The following is an 8,255-nucleotide window of genomic DNA, read 5'->3' as shown; positions in this document are numbered from 1 at the left end:
AGACTCAGACATATGTACAAATGCACGTATGCACACTCACTGACTGAAACATGCTGAAACGTGTACTGAAATAAGTCCTTCTCATACACACGCACTGACTTCATGCACATGTCTACATTCTGACACACAGTGCACCTACCCACACAGATGTCACTGTCCCCCTCACTTGCCCACAGTTACTAAGTCACCAGGTGGATATGTATTCCAGTAACATGTTTGTAGAGAAAAGTTTCATGCATATCTCCAGACCTGTGAGCCAAAACAAGAGGATCCTAATTGCCTTTGAGACTCCCTGTCACCAAGCCCACAATGGCAACATTTAATGTCTTCAACATTTAAACAGTGCTCAGAGCTTTGCCACTTGAGGTGTGGAGTGTGGTGAGAAACTTTCACTGTGTGGGGTCTGTGAGCTGTGTTAGAGCACTGGGAAAGGGGGTACAGGAGAATGGGGTGCAGAGAGCATGGAATGTGGTTATGGGAGATCAGGGGATAAATATGCACAGGGATAAAATATATGGCATGTTTTAAGGACATCGCTGGGCCATATGGTACAATGGGACAAGGTGTGCAAAACGATTAGCTTGTAGCACCTATTGGAGTCTGTGAGGAAAGGGTGTACAGATCTCATGAAAACAAAAGATAACTGGGAGGAAAAGTGCACACAAGTGAGTGAGGAGTATCACTGGGTAAGAGGCACAGAGTTCCTGTCCACAGTAGGTGAAGGAGTATAGCAAAGGAAGGGGAATATATTTATAAGAATGAAAGATTCTTTTCTTTTATTCTGTTTTATTTAACTGATTTTATTTACTTTATTAATGGTTTATTTCATTTTATTTCATAAGAAATGAAGACTGCCCATGCCGCACCTCATTTGGATGTATCTGGAATCTATGAACCTTGACGCCCCGTACATTCTGTTACTAATGGACCTTGAGGGTTTGTGTTGAGGGTCCAGCAAAGAGTGCAGCTACTTGCATCCTCTTGACCAAAGAGAGGGCCTCCTTTATCAGGGAAGGTCATCCTCCTCCACCCATTACACAGCGTTGGGAGGGATGCACATGCAGTGGCAAGGGAGGAACGGGTCACCCGCGTAGCCAGCCAGATGAGTGGAATCAACTCTGGCGATCACTGGGGTGCAGATGTAGCAGCCCCATTGCCCTCAAATCTGAAATATTCTTTTGATATTTGGACACAACACAGTGACACTCAGATGAAAGGCAGCTTGACTCCAGAAGACAGGGAGGCCACACATGTGTTCCCCTGGAGGTCGAGGGGCAGCTTATGTATGGTAAAGAGAGTGGGGCTAGTTGGGTTTCTGGACTCTCTGATCATTGGCACATTGAATTCCTTAAGTTCTGGGGCATAAGGATGGTTCCTCATTTTCTGGTAGTTGGTCCCAGACTGATTGGAGGTGATTCATGGTGGCCAGAAGTAGAGCTCCATGAAAGTGGTGGTGGCTATGTGGACTTGACCAGTTGCTCAGGAAAGAGAGACTACTGTCCCCCAGGCTGGGACTCCAAACTGGGCCAAGGTAGCAAAAAACAGGAAACTGAAAACTCTATTACAATGTATTTGGGGATATGAATTTCCTAGGGATAGTGTCGAGATAGTTAGTGTTGAAGGGGAGCAGGAACCTTAAAGCGGGGATAATGGGCTCCTGCAGACAAGATCATTGTGGGTCATGAAATCAATGGGGGGAGTAGTGTGTTTGGGTACACTAAGGGGCCCAAAGGAGAATAACATATGTAGGGTTGTGAATCGGGGAATACAGGGAGGTAATGACACTCAGTATTTGCATGCTGGGATTTTGAGGGAAGGGTAAGAATGATAGGGAGTTGGGCTGAGGTCACTGGAGGAGAGGAAATATAGGTCCAGAGGAAGGCAGAGGCAGTGGAAGTCAGGAGTGTTTGGCTGAAGTCACAGCAGTGGCATGGGGCAGAAGGAAGCTATTCTAAGTGGGTGAGGGTGTTGGAGGTGGGGTATGGAGGTAGAAGGGTCTGGTGGAGGTGGAGGGAAAATGCAAATTAAGGAAGTAGAGGGTGATAGGGTATGAACTATGGACAAGACGAAAGGAATTATCGGATGAAGTTCTCAAGGGCAATAGAGATACAGAGGGGATCGGTATGGAGATTCAGGGGATGGTTTGTGGCACCTTGGGGGTCACTGATTCATTTCCCCACTGGTTAATACTCTCATTTCCATGGAGTCACACATTACTCATTGATGGTTTTTCCTTTGATCCCATGAAGCAAAACTTGTGCTTGTATGAGATGCCCCTACACAATTTTTAACACACTGTAAGGCCACAGGTAGGCTGTTGAGAAATCAGCACTCATCCCTATTTCACTCCTTTGTGGGAATTTCAGGTGGGGTGTGTCCGGGGCGCATCCAGCAGGAGAGCCTCTTCACTGGTACCAGGCACTCATTGTTGGCAGCAGGTGGCAGGCCTGACCCTTCCCGATACTGCGCTCTTCAAGAACATTCATTGTCCAAAACTGATTCGATGAAGTTGTTCTTTAGTGCAATATATCTGAAATGTAATGCATGCTATATAGAAGAAATAAAACATAAGACAGAATTGAAAAAGTATAAGTAATGTTTCTTTCTTGTGTGAAACCATCTGAAAGTAATCCCTGGTGACAGGCTTATGGATGTAATTATAATTAAGAATATTTTTATTTTTCTCCTAAGGAAGTAGCACATTTCTGGTGTTATCCCTTCGTTTAATTGCCTTACATGGTAAAAGGGATTTTGCAGATGTAATTAAGAGACTCATCATCTGACTTAAAATAGGGAGATTATCCTGGATTGTCTGGGCGGACCAAATTATCATATGCCCCTGAAATCAGAAGAAGTCTTGTAGATGGAACAAGAGGAAGAGATTTGAAACAGGAAGGGGATTCATATGCCTGTTACTGGCTGTCAGGGTGGCGGGAGCCTCAAGGTGATCGTCCACAGAAAGGACCTCTGGCAAGAATGTGAATCAGTGTGGAGGTGAATCTTCTTCACAGGCTCCAGGTAAGAGCCCAGGAGAGCCAGCATCTACATTTGGGCTTCCTCACCTACTGACCTGTGAGAAAATCAATGAGCGGTGCTTGAAGCTGCTGATTTCATGGGAATTTGTTCCAGCAACAACAGAAAGCTACCACGGTCACACCTCATTTTGTTGCACTTTGCTTTATGGCTGCAGAATCTGTGGTTTTTGCAAACGGAAGGTTTGTGGCACCCTACCTCGAGCAAGTCTATCAGCACCAGTTTTTCACACCATTGCTCCCTTTGTGTCTCTGTGTCACATTTTGGTAATAGTCACAATAGTTCAGACTTTCCCTCTGTCATTTTTTTTCTCCTAGTTATCTATGTTTAGTGATCTTTGATGTCACTATTGGAATTGTTTTGGGGTGCCATGAACCATGCCCATATAAGACAGCAAATGTAATGAATGAATGTGGGCTGCAGATGTGGTGGAAGAAGCAAGAGATCTGAATTAGATGTTGAGTCTGTCAGTGGGGCTGAGTTGCTGCAATCTCATGATCAAACTTGAGCGCATGAGGAGTTGCTTCTTCTGGAGGACTGAGATGGAATCGACTGCTGGTGGAGATGCTGTGAGGATTGTAGAAATGACACCAAAGGATGTGGAAGGGTACATAGTCCTAGTTGGTAAAGCAGCAGCAGGGTTGGAGAGGATTGACTCCAGTTCTGAAAGCAGTTCTGTGGCTAAAATGCAATGAGACAGCATCACACGATACAGAGAAATTGGTGTGAAAGGAAGCCTCAATCAAGGCAGCAAACGTTATTGTTGTCTTTTTGAAAGATATTGCCACCTCCACCCCAACCTCGGTAATGCCCACCCTGACCAGTCAGCAGCCTTCAACATGGCGACAAGACCCTCCACCAGGAAAAAGTTTCTGACTCCCTAAAAGCTCAGATGATGGTCAGCATTTTCCTGAAACTAAGTATGGTTGAAACATGATGCATGTTGCTTTTTAAACATAATGCTAGTGCACACTCAATAGACTGCAGTACAGGGAGGACTTGACTTATGTGCATGGGGAGGTGAAAAATTCCTTGGAATTCTTTTTGAGATATATGCTTTTTCGATGTGCTCTGGAACCAAATGTGCAGACCTCCAAGGTGTGCCTTTAAATATGGAAACATACGTAATGATAAACAATAACATGAGGTGTTGATACTCAAAACTGATGCAATTTCCATCTCCAAATGTAATGATTTTCTTCATATTTAGATTTATTTTGTTTCTCAACGTAGCATTGGAGTATATCTGATGTTATCTCAGAAATGACATAAAAATAAATACACACTTTTGAAGATACTCTGTTTTGATTCAGTGTGTACATAAATATTGTTATACTGGCCATACTTTACAATCAAATAGTTTTTATTGGTCATTAGTCTGTAAAGGAGATATCTTTATGCAATAGAAATAGCTCTCCAATATTCCCCGAAAAACTTCAGTTTATTCCCTGATGATTATTAATGAGTCATTTTATCTAAACACAGGCAAAAGTTTTTATGCGTATAAGAGTTAAATGAAAAAAATTCTTTTTTTAAAAATTTTTTTTTAATGTTTATTTATTTTTGAGACAGAGAGAGACAGAGCATGAATGGGGGAGGGTCAGAGAGAGGGAGACACAGAATCCGAAACAGGCTCCAGGCTCTGAGCTGTCAGCACAGAGCCCAACGCAGGGCTTGAACTCAGGGACCGCAAGATCATGACCTCAGCCGAAGTCGGCCGCTCAACCGACCGAGCCACCCAGGCGCCCCTGAAAAAAATTCTTGATAGTGAATATCTGGGTAAGATGAAAAGACCTTTAATTTTCTCTGACTCTTTTTGTTAATTAAAAAAATTTTAATGTTTGCTTATTTTTGAGAAATAGGACACAAGCCCGGAAGGGGCATGTTGAGAGGGAGACATAGAATCTGAAGCAGGCTCCAGGCTCTGAGCTGTCAGCACAGAGGTTGACAGTGGGCTTGAACCCACGAACTGTTAGATCATGTCCTGAGCCAAAGTTGAATGCTTAACCGACAGAACCACTGAGGTGCTTCTCACTGACTCTTTAAGTATAGAGAACACGCTGGTGGTTACAAGAGGGGAGCTGGATGCAGGGTATGTTTTAAAGACCCAGTGGGGAGTAAGGAGTGCACTTGTTGTTACGTGCACCATGTATTTGATGGAAGTGTTTAATCACTATATTGTCTACCTGAAATTAATATAACAGTATATGTTGACTAATTGGAATTAGAAGAAAAACCAAAAAACAACTTTCTCTATTTTTTTTGAAATAATATCCAACATTCCTATAGTATTAGGAAGAAATAATGATATTTTGTAATTTTTAAAAAAGGGTTAAATGTTGGCTATCCCACACATCATGGGGCATCAGTAGTTGGTCCAGTTGCTTTGTGCACATGAGGATAGTCTCAGTGGTTCTTGAGATGGGATGATCCCTCCACCATTTTTGCATGTTCTCACAGTGCATGCATACTTGCGAAATTGCCCTTGCAATGACTGTAAAATACAATATCCCAGGATCTGTGTACCCTCATGCCATAACTTTTCATTTAACGTTTACTTATCATGTTGAACAATTTAACAGAAAATGTAAAGGAGAAAATGTAATCTGAGAGCAAATGTAAACCTAGAGCAGACTCTTTTTTTTTTTTAATTTTTTAACATTTATTTTTGAGAGAGAGTGTGCATGAGAGAGTGCAAGTGGGGGAGGGGCAGAGAGTGAGGGAGACACAGGATCTGAAGCAGGTTCCAGGCTCTGAACTGTCTGAGCCCGACGTGGGGCTTGAACTCACAAACTGCGAGATCATGACCTGAGCAGAAGTCGGATGCTTAACTGACTGAGTCACCCAGGTGCCCCTAGAGCAGACTCTTTATCTAAACGCACCAACCATTACTGTTTTGTCAGTGTCACACTTAGGATCAGCAGGGGGTTTTAGAAACACCATTACTTGTGCTTCACACCTCCCCCACCTGCATTCTGTGAGTTGTTGTGTCTCCAGGACTCATTTCTGAGAGTGGAGCCCAAGCTCTGGCCCATGGGGAGGTGACAGGGGTCTGCTGTGCCTGGTTTTGTAGGAGGATCTTGGTGCAGTCCTGTCCCCAGTGCTGTAGCAGGATTTGAGATGTTTCTAGGGGGGCAATGTCTCTAAGACAGGGGAGGGGAAACTCATAGTATGATAACCTTCAGATCAGAGCTGTTTGTGTTGGTCATGAATCCCTCTTGTGGAAAAGGACATAGAAGGGGGGACTTTTCTGCATTCGAAGGTGCTTCTGCCCGTGGGGAGGCAGGTGAAAAGGAAGGTGTGACAGTTGCAGGGGTTGCCATAACAAGGACCCTACAAGGATTGGCTGAAACAACAGACATTTATGTCTGGTGGTTCTGGAAGCTAAAAGTTGAAGATCAAGTTGTCCTCAGGGGTGTGCTTCCTTTGAAGGCCCTCGGGGAATCCTTTCAGGCCACTATCCAACTTCTGCGTCCTTGAACTGTGGCAGCAAAGTTCATGTGGTGTTCACCCCGTGTGCATTTTTTCCCCAAATTTACGCCCCCCTTTTTTGTAAGGGCACCAGTCATGTTAGATTAAGAGACTCCCTACTCTAATATGACTTCATCTTAAGTAATTCCATGTGCAATGACCCTGTTTCCAAATAAAGAGACATTCTGAGGTCCTGGAGCTTAAGACTTCAGCGTATTCGGTTTGATGGGACACAGTACAAACCATAAAAGAAGGGGTATGTTGATGCCATAAAAAATGCGTATTTACAAAATATGTTTTTCCAGAGAGTGAGAACATGGGTGGAAAATTGAAGAACAAAGGGGAAAACGTCTTTCTCAGACTCATACTGATATCCAGGTCAAATGCTGCGTCCTTTCTTCCCCCTGAGAGGCCATTTGTTTATAACTTGAAAACCTTTACTTCTCTCTCTCAACCCTGTCACCCCAGCCCTTGACCTGGGCTCCATGTCTCACAAATACCCATTCTCCCCTCCAGCGTTTTCTGTCCAGGGCCCATGGTGCCCTCCTGCCCAGGCTTCTTTCCCTCAGGCTTTGCGTCCTTTCCCACATGCCAGTGGTCTCTAGAGGTGCTAGCTAGAAACTTGTAGTTGTTCTTGGTAATTGGCCAGTGGGGAGAAAGTTGGCAAAAATATTCTCAGGTCCCACACCTGTCACTGCCAGTGCTGCTTCAGGTGAAATGCTGATTGCTGTTGTGAGTGGAGGGGGCGGGGTGGTGCGGTCACACAGTAATAAACACATCTCAGGGCCCGGTTGCCCATCTTGCACACGCACTCACTTCTCTGACCGTCAACACGGAGCCCATCATGCAGGCAGTAGGAAGAAGTTCATGGGTTTTCTCTGTGTTCATCTGAGAGGTAGACTCTGTAAGGGAAGGAACTGTGTCAGGAGTCCAGGTAAGTGACCAGATTGAACAAAGGGGGTTTTCTGCGTTTGAATCTGGCTCAGTGCCAAAGCCACACGGGAAGCTGGATTACCTCCTGAGCCAGGAGCTGAGCTGGTATAGAGAGATGGGGTCCTAGACCTACACCCAACCCTGATGGCTCCTAAGGCGTGTAGTGTAATCCTCACTGACAGTGATTATGTGGTTTCACCCAAGTGGTCATGAAATCTGTGTTTTTTAAGTTTTTATTTTAATTCTAGTTGGTTAATGTAGAGTTAATATAGTTATATTAGTTTAGGTGTACAATGTAGTAATTCAATTTCTCCAAAGGAATGTGATTTTTAATGTACTTAAGTACTGTAGTTCTGGAGACAGTCTGCTCTTGATCCTGTGTTACAGGGACCACAGACATTACTGTGAGGTTTCTAAGGTGCCCTCAGAACCTTGATTCGAAATAAAGAGTTTGATGAATCTCTAGTATCATATCATCGTGTGTAGGAACAGTGTGTCTAAGGGGTACTTGGGTGGCTTAGTTGGAAGCTCATGGGACTCTTGATCTTGGGGTCATGAGTTTAAGCCCCATGTGGGATGTAGAAATTGTTCAAATAAGTAAAACTTAAAAAAAATCTATAAACATTCTGTCTGATCACAGGTGCTGGTTTAGAATTGTTTTCTCTAAAGAATGAAATATGGCCCTTTGTAGCAACGTGGATGGAACTGGAGAGTGTGATGCTAAGTGAAATAAGCCATACAGAGACAGACAGATACCATATGGTTTCACTCTTATGTGGATCCTGAGAAACTTAACAGAAACCCATGGGGGAGGGGAA

The sequence above is a fragment of the Panthera tigris genome, chromosome E2 (assembly GCF_018350195.1).
Source record: "Panthera tigris isolate Pti1 chromosome E2, P.tigris_Pti1_mat1.1, whole genome shotgun sequence".
In the NCBI taxonomy this organism is placed as follows: Eukaryota; Metazoa; Chordata; class Mammalia; order Carnivora; family Felidae; genus Panthera; species Panthera tigris.
The sequence above is the reverse complement of the archived record's forward strand: the minus strand, read 5'-3'. Positions refer to the sequence as shown.